Source organism: Moschus berezovskii, chromosome 1, assembly GCF_049115385.1.
Source record: "Moschus berezovskii isolate FMDL1 chromosome 1, NW_MosBer_1.0, whole genome shotgun sequence".
In the NCBI taxonomy this organism is placed as follows: Eukaryota; Metazoa; Chordata; class Mammalia; order Artiodactyla; family Moschidae; genus Moschus; species Moschus berezovskii.
This window is the reverse complement of record NC_142460.1, coordinates 75,264,425-75,278,434: the sequence shown is the minus strand read 5'-3', so window position 1 is coordinate 75,278,434 and position 14,010 is coordinate 75,264,425. Positions and strand designations below refer to the sequence as shown.

Below are 14,010 nucleotides of genomic sequence, written 5' to 3'. Positions count from 1 at the left end.
CAATACAAACGTCCTGTATCTTAACTGCATCAATGTCAATATCCTGGTTGTCATTTTGTCCTATTGTTCATAAAATATTATTGGGTTGGCCAAATCTTTCCACAAGGTGTTATGGAAAAACTCAAAGGAACTTTTTCACTAACCCAGTACTATCAGGTTCAATAAAGGGCATGTGCGCTTTCTTTGTACTGTTTCTTATACCTGAATTTATTATTACTTCAAAAGTTTAATCAAAAATTTAAATGTTCTTAATTAATAATACATGTGAATTTTTTTAAAAAATGCACTCGATAATTTGCTCACCTCACTCTGGTTCTAGCTTTTCTCCATACAAAGTCAGGAAGATAACAGTTCACACCAGCTACAGACCAAAAGCTCATAATTCACAGGGCATTGGATAGAGCAGTCAGAGCAATTTGGCCTTAGTACTGGAAAAAATAATCTGTCAATAAAGAATATGCCTGCAATGCAGGAGACCACCTGCAGTACAGGAGACCCAGGTTTGATCCCTGGGTCGGGAAGATCCCTTGGAGAAGGAAATGGCAACCCATGCCAGTATTCTTGCCTAGAAAATCCCATGACCAGAGGAGCCTGGCAGGTTACAATCCACAGGGTCATAAGGGTTGGACACAACTGAGGGACTAAACCACCACCACTGGAAAAAATTAGCTACAGACTAAAAGTTTCTCTGATCCCACCTAACAGAACTTGAAGGTGAGACCAAAATGGGTCAAACTGTTTTCAGGTAACTTAACCAAGTCCCAGAACAAAGCTCAAGAGTATGTAAAAGAATATAAATATATCTAGCACCCAAAAAGGTAAAAATTTAAATGTCTGGAATCTAGTGAAAAATTACAAGGCATGCAAAGAAGAAAAAAAAAAGTTATGATGAGGAGAGGAAGCAATCGACTGAAATTGCCCCAACTCCTGCACACCAATGGTAGAAAGGTAAGTTGGTAAAGTCACTGTGGAAAAGAGTATGGAGGTTTCTCAAAAACTAAAACTAGAACTACCATATGACCCAGTGATTCCACTCCTGGATTTATATATAAAATAAAATACCCACATTCACACACAATGGAATATTACTCACCCATAAAAAATAACAAAATATTGCCATTTGCAGCAATGTGGATGGACTTGGAGGGAAATATACTAAGTGAAGTAAGTCAGACATAGAAAAGTACTGTCTGATATCACTTATATGGGGAATCTAAAAAATACAAAATCTGTTAAATATAATAAAAAAGAAGCAGTCTCACAGATATAGAGAATAAGCTAGTTGTCACCAGTGGGGAGAAGGAAGGGAGGGAGGCAGAATTAAAAGTTAGAAGCTAATAGGTATTAAATAAGCTACAAGGATGCACCATGTGAAACAGGAAATACAGCCAATATTTTATAAAAATATAAACAAGTATAACCTTTAAAAATTGTGAATCACTGTATTGTACACCTAACAAAATATTTTATAGCAATTATGCATCAGTAAAAAAGAAACTGTCCCAGAAATGACACAGAAGTGAGAGTTAGTAGAAAAAGAATGTTAAGTTATTTTAGTTGCATTTTGTAAATTTAAGAATCTAGAGGAAAGACTGAATATGTGAAGTAGAGGCATAGAAAGCCTTAAAAATGGGCACAAACCAGACTTCTAAAGATGAAAAGACAATGTCTGAGAGGAAAACTATACTGGATGTGTTATGGGAGAAAACACATTGCAAAAGAAAATGATTAGTGAACTCAAACACATTGCAATCAAAACTATCCACAATAAAACTGTGAGTATGTACTAAAAAAAAAAAAAAAAAAACACAGAGATTTGATAAGCTGTGGGAGTACATCAAGGTTGTATATTGTCACCCTGCTTATTTAACTTATATGCAGAGTACATCATGAGGAACGCTGGGCTGGAAGAAGCACAAGCTGGAATCAAGATTGCTGGGAGAAATATCAATAACCTCAGATATGCAGATGACACCACCCTTATGGCAGAAAGTGAAGAGGAACTCAAAAGCCTCTTAATGAAAGTGAAAGAGGAGAGTGAAAAGGTTGGCTTGAAGCTCAACATTCAGAAAACTAAGATCATGGCATCTGGTCCCATCACTTCATGGGAAATAGATGGGAAAACAGTGGAAACAGTGTCAGACTTCATTTTTGGGGGCTCCAAAATCACTGAAGATTCTGATTGCAGCCATGAAATTAAAAGACGCTTACTCCTTGGAAGGAAAGTTATGACCAACCTAAACAGCATATTAAAAAGCAGAGACATTACTCTGCCAACAAAGGTCCGTCTAGTCAAGGTTATGGTTTTTCCAGTGGTCATGTATGGATGTGAGAGTTGGACTGTGAAGAAAGCTGATCGCCGAAGAATTGATGCTTTTGAACTGTGGTGCTGGAGAAGACTCTTGAGAGTCCCTTGGACTGCAAGGAGATCCAACCAGTCCATTCTAGAGGAAATCAGTCCTGGATGTTCATTGGAAGGACTGATGCTAAAGCTGAAACTGCAATACTTTGGCCACCTCATGCGAAGAATTGACTCACTGGAAAAGACTCTGATGCTGGGAGGGATTGGGGGCAGGAGGAGACGGGGACGACAGAGAATGAGATGGCTGGATGACCTCACTGACTCGATGGACATGAGTTTGAGTGTACTCCGGGATTTGGTGATGGACAGGGAGGCCTGGCGTGCTGTGATTCATGGTGTCGCAAAGAGTCGGACACAACTGAGCGAATGAACTGAACTGAACTGAACTAGGGCAATCTGAAGCAATCTGAAATACATGCAATTAGAATTTCAATTAGAGGAAAAGAGAAAAGGATAAAAAAGGAATTATAAACACATAGAGCCAAAAAACTAAAAGCACACAAAAATGTAGAAAACTACATGAAAATGCATCAAATCAAATTGCTCTGATAAAGAATCTGCCTGCAATGCAGGAGACCCCAGTGCAATTCTTGGATCAGGAATATCCCCTGGAGAAGGAATATGCTACCCACTCTAGTACTCTTGGGCTTTCCTGATGGCTCAGCTGGTAAAGAATTCACCTGCAATGCAGGCGACCTGGGTTCTATGCCCTTGGTTGCAAAGATAAAAGGAATAGCTACCCACTCTGTTATTCTGGCCTGGAGAATTCCCCGGACAGAAGAGCCCGGCAGGCTACAGTCCATTGGGTCACAGAGTTAGAACGACTGAATGACTCGCACTTTCACTTTATTAATAAAAGTATTAAAAACAGAAAAAATGCATGCTATATACAGGGGCATACAAGTTCTGTTGACATCATATTTGGATGGCAGCATACTTCACACTGAAAAAAGTACAAAAAAAGATAAAAAATCAATATTTTAAAACCCCTGAAAGAAAAAGCAAAACATGTCAACCTATAATTCTTTATCCCAAGGAAGCTATTTTTTTCAAAACAATTATTCCTAATGAAGAAAGTCAGACTTCCTTATCAAAGAAAAAAGGAGTATATTTGTATGCATGTATGATTCTGTTTATAGAACATCTGGAACATGTGCAATATAATCTAAAGTGACAGAAAGCAGATCAGTGGTTGCCTGAAGATGTGGAGGACAGAGAAAAGCAGAAGGGAGAGATTAAAGGGAGCAGAAGCAAACTACTGGGATGATGATGTGTTCACTATCTTTAGAGTGGTTGTGAGAGTCCCTGGGACTGCAAGGAGATCCAACCAGTACATTCTAGAGGAGATCAGTCCTGGGTGTTCATTGGAAGGACTGATGCTAAAGCTGAAACTGCAATACTTTGGCCATCTCATGCAAAGAGTTGACTCACTGGAAAAGACTCTGAAGCTGGGAGGGATTGGGGGCAGGAGGAGAAGGGGATGACGGAGAATGAGATGGCTGGATGGCATCACCAACTCGATGGACATGAGTTTGAGTGAACTCTGGGAGTTGGTGATGGACAAGGAGGCCTGGCGTGCTGTGATTCATGGGGTCGCAAAGAGTCGGACACGACTGAGCGACTCAACTGAACTGAACTGAACTGGGGCATATGTCACACCTACCAAAATTCTAAATGTCTGAAGTTTGCTATAACTCAATAAAGTTATTTAAAAGTACATAATTTTATGGTTGATGAACCTGTTTGTAGGGCAGTAAAAGAGTATTCTTGCCTGGAAAATCACATGGACAGAGGAGCCTGGTGGTCTGCAGTCCATGGGGTCGCTACTAGTCGGACACGACTGAGCAACTTCACTTTCACTTTTCACTTTCACACATTGGAGAAGGAAATGGCAAGCCACTCCAGTGTTCTTGTCTGGAGAATCCCAGGGATGGCGGAACCTGGTCGGCTGCTATCTATGGGGTCGCACAGAGTTGGACACGACTGAAGCGACTTAGCAGCAGCAGCAGCAATACAGAGACACAGAGAACAGACTTGTGGACACAGCAGGGGAAGAAGAGGGTGGGACACAATGAGAGAAGCACTGAAATATATACATTAGTCGGAAGAGTCAGTCACTCATTGCTCAGTTGTGTCTGACTCTTTGCAACCCCATGGACTGTAGCTCACCAGCCAGTGGGAATTTGCTGTGTGACTTAGGGAGCTCAAGTGTGGTCTGTGACAATCTAGAGGAGTGGGATGGGGTGGGAGGTGGGAGGGAAGTTCATATGTATACCTATGGCTGATTTATGTTGATGTATAGCAGAAACCAATGCCACATTGTAAATCAATTATCCTCCAATTAAAAATAAATAAATTTTTATACCACATAATTTTAGCATAAAAATATACGTGACATATAAGCTGTGAAGTACAAAAATAAAGCAAATATCTCACCCTATCCAAGTTGGACTTCTCAAACCCAAAACTTTTCCTTCCCTCCTCCAAGAAAGTAAATATTATTTTGCTTTTATTATGTAATTATTATGTATTATATATATAATTATGCATTATCCAAGAACTTATTATGCTTTTGGTAAAAGTAAACAATCTTTCTCTTCATATGTCTAAAGAATATAACATAGGAATATTTCAAATCCAAATTAATGAAAGTTATGTCTTTCCAAACATTTTTCAATGTAACACACTAGCGACATGAAAAAAAGACTGTATGTATTAATATCATTAGTAAGTCACCTGATATTTCTATGAAATTTTAACCATATTGTTAGATTGTATGTAATCACATTTATCAATATTTCCACTTGCAGCCATTTTGGCTACTACCTGGATTTGAAGCTCTTTACTGTACATGATGCCCCTGCTCACCCAACACATACCATCTCATTTAGCACAAACTAAATATGCTTTTTACCATGAGGACTTCTGAAAACTTGGAAAAGTAATGCATTCTATGAATTAAATATTAGAAACACCAGAGAGTCATGTGAGGAAGTAAACCAAGAGCTCACTTGAAAAATTTTTATTAAAGAGCAGACAGATTCAAAATTTTAAACAAGTTGCCCTGTTTCTAATCTTAGAAAGAGAGATATGTGCAATCATCAACATTTAGTAAAGTGGACACCTGTCCTTTATTGTGTCTTTGCAGAAAAGGGGACTGGTTAGCCTGATGGTTAATTTTAAATGTTAACCTGACTGAGTCATGAGACATCCAGACATCTGGTCAAATGTTATTCTTGGTGTTTCTCTAAGAATATTTTTAGATAAAATTAATATTTAAATTGGTAGACTGAGTAAAGCAGATTGCCCTCCTTAATATCAGTAGGCCTCAACCAATTAGTTAAAAGTTTGGATAGAACAAAAAGGCTGACCCTCTCCCAAGCAAGGGAAAATTCTCCTACTTGACTGCTTTCAAACTGGGACATTGACTTTTCCCTGTCTTTGGATTTGAACTGAATCTTTGGCTCATCCTGGGTCTTGAACCTGCGAGGCTTCCATATGGACCTACACCATAGGTTCTCCTACCCAACAGGTCTTTGGACTCATATTGGAACAAAATTATTGGTTCTCCAGGGTCCTTACTTTGCCAACTCACCCTTCATATCTTGAGACTGTGTCAGTTCAGTTCAGTTCAGTCACTCAGTCATGTCCAACTCTTTGCGACCCCATGAACAGTAGCTTGCCAGGCTCCTCTGCCTATGGAGATTCCCCAGGGAAGAATATTGGAGTGGGTTGCCATTCCCTTCTCCAGGGGATCTTGACTTCGGCCTGAGAAACAAATCCAAGTTTCTGTGGTTGGTTGAGTGATGGTAAGAGACAAAATCTAGACCAATAAGAATCAGCCCCAAGACTTCCACTAAAACCATTTGCAAATATTTGGAATAAGACATGTTCTTTATGACAGTTGCTGAATGGCTAGAACATAAGTCTGGAGTTCCACAGTCAGCTTTGCCATATTCACTTGACTGAGAACAAAGCTAATGCAGAGGAAAACAATGCCAACAGATGGGTTATATCCACACTACTTAATCTAATATCTGAAGCCAGCTATCTCTGAAGGCAACGGTGATCTTTCCAGTTATGGAAGCCAACGATGTTTATATTGGTTTATTCTGTTTGGCATAAGGCAGCTTGTATTGTGTCTGGGCTTTTGTAAATTTCCATAGAAAAAAATAACTAACTCACACACATCAAATTAAAAAATAAATTCTCTGTATTATGCACTGGTCTCTGTGAACCTAGATAGTAAACCCACTCTTGGTGTGCTGACAGATCATATTTTTGAGTGTACAGAACTGAGGATCAGGCCTTGGATTAGAACAAATTCAAATGCTGGTCTGAGAGGAAGTACAGTGTAGGAGGTAAGATCATGCACTTAACCATAATGGAGGTTGCATTGCAATATATCCTGCCTGTTTACTCAGTGAGAGTTCTTGAGCACACAAGTTGTTTAACTTCTCTCAATATCAATGCTCACATTTGTTAAGTGGAGTAATTAATATTCCATTTAATTAAACTCATCGTATATACCAAGAGAATTCAGTAAGAGTACAGGTAACAACAAGAGCTAAGAGTTACTGATCACCCATTATGTACAAATCATTGCTTTAAGTCATATATATAATATTATATGTGTGTATTATATTATATATATAAGTACATATATGTATATGTTATATGTATTATATGGGTTTCCCTGGTGGCTCAGATGTAAAGAATTTGCCTGCAATTCAGGAAACCATGTTGGATCCCTGGGTTGGGAAGATCCCCTGGAGAAGGAATGGTTTCCCACTCCAATATTCTTGCCTGGAGAATTCCATGGAGAGAGGAGCCTGGCAGGCTACAATTCATTGGGTCATAAAGAGTTGGACACGACTGAGTAACTAAGCATGCACACATACATATATTATATATATATATATATATATATATATATATATATATATGAATAAAACAAGCAAGAACTGCCTTTTAATCTTAGGGAGTCGTAATTCGTAAATACTTATTTTTACTGGTCATTTGGGGCTTGGTATGTTTTTGGCTTTTTGGTCAGAATCAACAAGATATGAGAATATTTTTTACTATTCTTGGTTTTGGACCCCTTTATTCTCCTTGTATAAAAAAAAAGAAAATATTCAAGTCTTTCCATATGCTTAAAGGAGTTCATCTAGAAATAGAAAAACTGAAACTGAAAATAAAATATCAAAAAAGAAAAAAAGTGTCACCCTGTCCTCTGGCTAACTTAAAGTTGTAAGTCATCCAACTTTAGTCAGTCTGAGAAACCACATAATGTCCTAAGCCTTCAAAACTCAGCAGCTAGTCATGAACAATGAAGAAAGCTCAGTCAAAACCCTTCTGTGGTCTCCCTGAACTCATGAACTCTAACTACTTCTCTGGCTCTTTTTTCATGCAGTTCAACTTGTAACAAAGGCAACAGCTTTCAGAAAACAGTGGTTCAATCACTAACCAGAGTGTGGATCTTATGAGAACAGGGCTCTAGTTTCAACCAACTGGCTCCATAGACAACTTGGCCTCAAGAAACAAAATATCAAATTCCATAACTATGATCAGCACTGCTATCTCAAAAGCCAATCTTCCAAATACTTGTCCTTAATTGTAGCAGCAACCTGGTAAGAGAATATGGGTGTCTCAAAATAACCTACCATAACTATGAGAAGAAACGATTGTAGCACAAGACCTACAATTTCCTTCCAACCTGCTTTCATCAACTTTCCCATCTAAGGAGATAGACCATACTGAACATCTACTTGAAGCTATAGGGATTTACATTCAAATGTGGAACTTAAAACACTCATGAGACAACTGTAGAACAATTTTGCAGATGAAAATGAAAAATTAGTCTTAATAGTCAGGCCATCCAATGGTTTATTGTATGTCCATCTGTGTATCAGTTCAGTTCAGTTGAGTCACTCAGTCGTGTCCGACTCTTTGCAACCCCATGAACCAAGGGAACGCCAGGCCTCCCTGTCTATCACCAACTGCCAGAGTTCACTCAAACTCATGTCCATCGAGTCGGTGATGCCATCCAGCCATCTCATTCTCGGTCGTCCCCTTCTCCTGCACCCAATCCCTCTCAGCATCAGAGTCTTTTCCAGTGAGTATAGAGCTGGTCATATAACTTGTAAGATGACCTAGTTAAGGACTGAATAGATGAGGAAGCTGAAGCTCAAAACACTTAAGAAATGTGACTGGTATCACACAATTTAAAGTGGCTTCTTAGGTGGCACTAGTGGTAAAGAACCCGCCTGCCAACACAGGAGATGTAAGAGAGCAGCTTCAATCCCTAGGTTGGGAAGATCCCCTAGAGGAGGGTAAGGCAAGCCACTCCAGTATTCTTTCTTGGAGAATGACATGGACAGAAGAGCATGGAGGGCAACAGTCCATGGGATTGCAAAGAGTTGGACATGACTCAACCAACTTAGCACACACCCACCCACACACACAGTTTAAAGATAGAATGCAAGATCTGACCCAGTTTCATGTAAGGTTAAAATTACTTCTCTTAACCACAGTGCTGTATTGTTTCCCTTATAGAGAAGGAGGAACAATACAGAGAAAGTCAAACTATTTTTGTGCACATGTGATCTACTGAATGTGGTAGCAGTGTTGGGAAGCAGCCTTTCATGCCAGAGTGATTTTCTGTGTCTTCATGCAGTTGCTTCCGATCAGAGAATTAAACAGTAGACTTGCATAAGACTGATTGGAACAGAGTGGTCATTACTTTTCCAAAAGTGCCCATTGCATCTTGGCAGGTATTTATGTTTTTCTCAAACAGGAGAATGCCCAGAAGCACTGCCAAGAATCGAAATGCATAGACCTTTTAGCTGGAATCTTAGGGGACAACTTTACAAGTGCTTGAAATAATGGCTAAAGCAATTTTTTTTAATGTATTCAAATAACAGTTATAAGCACAGTCAGATTGTTCCACCTAAGAAGAAAAAGAAAGGTAATTACCTGTAAAACACATAAAATGTATATTGTTTACTCATCATTAACTCTGCACACCTTTATGCTAATGGACAGACTAAGACAATCTTCCAACTATAAGGTGACAGAAAGAGCCAGAGTAAGTCAGAGAAACACAAAGACAGAGACCTTCCCAGCTCACTGGATGACATCCCAGTAACCTTGAAGGATCCCTGTGTATTCTTCTCAAACTTCAATCACCTGTGGAAGCGGTAAATAATGGGAGAAAATCCAATAGGTACTAGAGATCACATTACAGACATTAGTTTCTCCTTACACAGTCTCTACCAAGGTGACAGCAAACCACTTATTGGGCAAAGACTAGAGAAGCAAGAAAGAATACGAATGACAAGATCCAACAGAAAAGTCAAAGTCTTAATTCTCTGAATCCCAAGAACCCTTTTATTTCTTTATTTCGATTTTTTTTATTGAAGTATAGTTGATTTGCTATATTGTGTTAGTTTCTGATGTACAGCATAGTGGAAAGCACATTTTAAGGAAATGCATGGAAATTAACTAATGTTTATTGAGTTGCAGCATTGTGCCAGCCAATTTACATATAGTATATGTTGAAACATATGTTCTCAAAACACCTTTTAGTGCTTTTATTCCTTTATAATCTATCCTTCCTTAAGGGAAGCAGAAATTATCCAAGGAACCACTGCAAAAATGTAAGCCAAATAAGAACACAGTAAAAGTCACTCCTAATTCTGACTTTTTTTTTTTAATGTTGTTCAGATCAGTTCAGTAGCTCAGGCTTGTCCGACTCTTCGTGACCCCATTAACCACAACACACCAGGCCTCCCTGTTCATCACGAAATCCCAGAATTTACCCAAACCAATGTCCATTGAGTATGTGATGCCATCCAACCATCTCATCCTCTGTCATCCCCTTTTCCTCCTGCACTCAATCTTTCCCAGCATCAGGGTCTTTTCAAATGAGTCAGCCCCTCGCATCAGGTGGCCAAAGTATTGGAGTTTCAGCTTCAACATCAATCCTTCCAGTGAACACCCAGGACTGATCTCCTTTAGGATGGACTGGTTGGATCTCCTTGCAGTCCAAGGGACTCCCAAGAGTCTTCTCCAGCACCACAATTCAAAAGCATCAGTCCATCAGTGCTCAGCTTTATAGTCCAACTCTCACATCCATACATGACTATTGAAAAAACCATAGCCTTGACTAGACAGACCTTGGTTGACAAAGTAAGGTCTCTGCTTTTTAATATGCTGTCTATGTTGGTCATAACTTTTCTTCTAAGGAGTGTCTTTTAATTTCACGGCTGCAGTCACCATCTGCAGTGATTTTGGAGCCCAAAAAATAAAACCAGCCACTCTTTCCACTTTTTCCCCATCTATTTGCCATAAAGAGATGGGACCAGATGCCATGATCTTAGTTTTCTGAATGCTGAGCTTTAAGCCAAACTTTTCACTTTCTTTCATTTTCATCGAGAGGATCTTTAGTTCTTCTTCACTTTCTGCCATAAGGGTGGTGTCATCTGCATATCTGAGGTTATTGATATTTCTCCCAGAAATCTTGATTCCAGCTTATGTTTCCTCCAGCCCAGCGTTTCTCATGATGTATTCTGCATATAAGTTAAATAAGCAGGGTGACAATATACAGCCTTGACATACTCCTTTTCCGATTTCAAACCAGTCTGTTGTTCCATATCCAGTTCTAACTGCTGCTTCATGACCTGCATTCAGGTTTCTCAAGAGGCAGATCAGGTGGTCTGGTATTCCCATCACTTTCAGAATTTTCCACAGTTTATTTTGATCTACACAGTCAAAGGCTTTGGCATAGTCAATAAAGTAGAAATAGATGTTTTTCTGGAATTTGCTTACTTTTTCTATGACCCAGTGAATCTTGGCAATTTGATCTTTGGTTCCTCTGCCTTGTTTAAAACCAGCTTCAACATCTGGAAGTTCATGGTTCACTGATTGCTGAAGCCTGGCTTTGAGAATTTTGAGCATTACTTTACTAGCGTGTGAGATGAGTGCGATTGTGCGATAGTTTGAGCATTCTTTGGCATTGCCTTTCTTTGGGATTGGAATGAAAACTGACCTTTTCCAGTCCTGTGGCCACTGTTGAGTTTTCCAAATTTGCTGGCATATTGAGTGCAGCACTTTCACAGCATCATCTTTAAAGATTTTAAATAGCTCAACTGGAATTCTATCACCTCCACTAGCTTTGTTCATAGTGATGCTTCCTAAGGTCCACTTGACTTCACATTCCAGGATGTCTGGCTCTAGATGAGTGATAACACCATTGTGATTATCTGGGTCATTAAGATCTTTTTTGTACAGTTCTTCTGTGTGTTCTTGCCAGCTCTTCTTAATATCTTCTGCTTCTGTTAGGTTTACACCATCTCTGTTCCTTATTGAGCCCATCTTTGCATGAAATGTTCCCTTGGTATCTCTAATTTTCTTAAAGAGATCTCTAGTAGTTCCCATTCTATTGTTTTCCTCTATTTCTTTGCATTGATCACTGAGGAAGGCTTTCTTATCTCTCCTTGCTGTTCTTTGGAACTCTGCATTTACATGGGTACATCTTTCCTTTTCTCCTTTGCTTTTCACTTCTCTTCTTTTCACAGTTATATGTAAGGCCTCCTCAGACAGCCATTTTGCTTTTTTGCATTTCTTTTCCATGGGGATGGTCTTGATCCCTGTCTCCTGTACACAGTCATGAACTTCTGTCCATAGTTCATCAGGCACTCTGTCTATCAGATCTAGTCCCTTAAATCTATTTCTCACTTCCACTGTATAATCATAAGGGATTTGATTTAGGTCATATCTGAATGGTCTAGTGGTTTTCCCCACGTTCTTCAATTTAAGTCTGTATTTGGCAATAAAGAGTTCATGATCTGAGCCACAGTCAGCTCCCAGTCTTGTTTTTGCTTTAATGTTTTCTTGTTTTAATGTGGTAGTTTTGGTCAATTCTGAAAAGAGTTTTGAGGACAAGAGTCTGTGATTTTCATCAAGTACTTTTACTTAGCTTATGGTGATTTCAGTAATAGAGAAAGAACTAGGTTGCCAATGACTTGACAGATGGACAGATAGATATGGATGTAGATATATATAGGTACATAATCTCCACTTTCTCTCTATAAACCTGTAGCAAATACTATGGTGAAGCAAAGATTTGTCTTACAAAGTTACCAGTGGAAGGTCAAAACATAAAATTGAAATATATTTGTCTAGCTGAGTGATTAGAACACTTCTAAGTGTCTAGTACAAACTCAAACAAGAAAGGATTCAATTCTCAATTTTTGAGCCATATCTAAAATGCTTCATATTTATACTTAAAAGCACTTCTTAACAACAAGATCCTACTGTATAGCAGAGGAACTACATTCAATATCTTGTAATAACTTAAAATGGGAAAAATATGAAAAAGAATATTTAATATTATAGAATCTATATATATGCCAATGACTTTGCTGCATGCCAGGAATTAACACAACATTGTAAACCAACTATGCTGCTGCTGCTACTGCTGCATCGCTTCAGTCGTGTCCGACTCTGTGTGACCCCATAGACTACACTTCAATTTAAAAAACCAAAAGCCAAACAAAAGCCAAAAACTGCTTCTTTTCAAATCAGCAAACTATCTGATTCTAGTTGCTGTGTTTAATATGAAAGGCAAATACCACAATGTTTATAAGCAGAAATGCTTGAATCAATTACTCGAGGTTTAACTCTTGGTCTACCATTCAGTAGCACAGTAATTTAGCACAGCTTACCTAACCTTTGAAACCTCAGCATCCTCATGTATAAAATGGGTGTAATGGAAGTATCTGCTTCACGTGTTGTTGTAAGAAAACATAAAGTAAGAAAATAAAGAACCTTAGCACAGTCTCTGGGCCAGTCCCAGAATCCTTGCATGCATACTCTGTTGTATCTTTCTCAGCCTTGCCCAGCCTCCCCCCAGTGGACACCTTCATAGGCATCTCAAGATGGACCTCGAGAATTTCAATGACTACGTGAAGTCACTCAGTGCAGATTTTGCTATCAGGCAGGCGGCCACCATGACCAACCTACCTCATCTCTGAAATGAATGGAGACACAATCACCATAAAAACACAGAGCATCTTCAAGAACACAGAGGTCAGCTTCAAGCCAGGAATGGAGTTTAATGAGACAACAGCAGATGACAGGAAGGTCAAATCCACTGTGACGTGCTGGACAGAGGCAAACTTGTCCACATGCAGAGGTGGAACAGACAAGAGAAAACACTATGCGGGAAAGAGTGGATGGGACACCCATCCTGACACCCGCCCATAGCAGTGCAGTTTGCACTCAGACCTACAAGAAAGAGGCATGACCTGCCCACTCCCTCACTGCTCTTCTACCAGTTGACTCCTCCTTGACTCAGCACCAGATTGCCTCATTTTTCTCCTCTTGCATTCTGCATAAATCCAGCTTGATTGGAGGAATTCTCTTGGGGTCAGGTGGCAACAGCCTGGATCCAGTTCCGTTCTCATTGTGTATGTTTTCGTTTTTTAACTGCATTCAAAGGGTGCTCTGAGGTCAATAAACCAAAGCCAAAGTCAAAACACAAAAACAGACAAAACAGAAAGCACCTGTGCCTGGTACCTTCTATGCACTGAACAGATGTCAGTTAATACGATTACCAAATTTCAAGGTATGGTAATTGTGGCAGG

At 39.2% G+C, this 14,010-nt stretch overlaps 1 pseudogene; it reads left to right on the top strand.

Moving 5' to 3' along the window:
- The first annotated feature begins 13,302 nt into the window (after positions 1-13,302).
- LOC148778750 (fatty acid-binding protein, heart pseudogene) lies at positions 13,303-13,670 on the top strand (annotated as a pseudogene).
- The last annotated feature ends 340 nt before the right edge of the window (positions 13,671-14,010 follow it).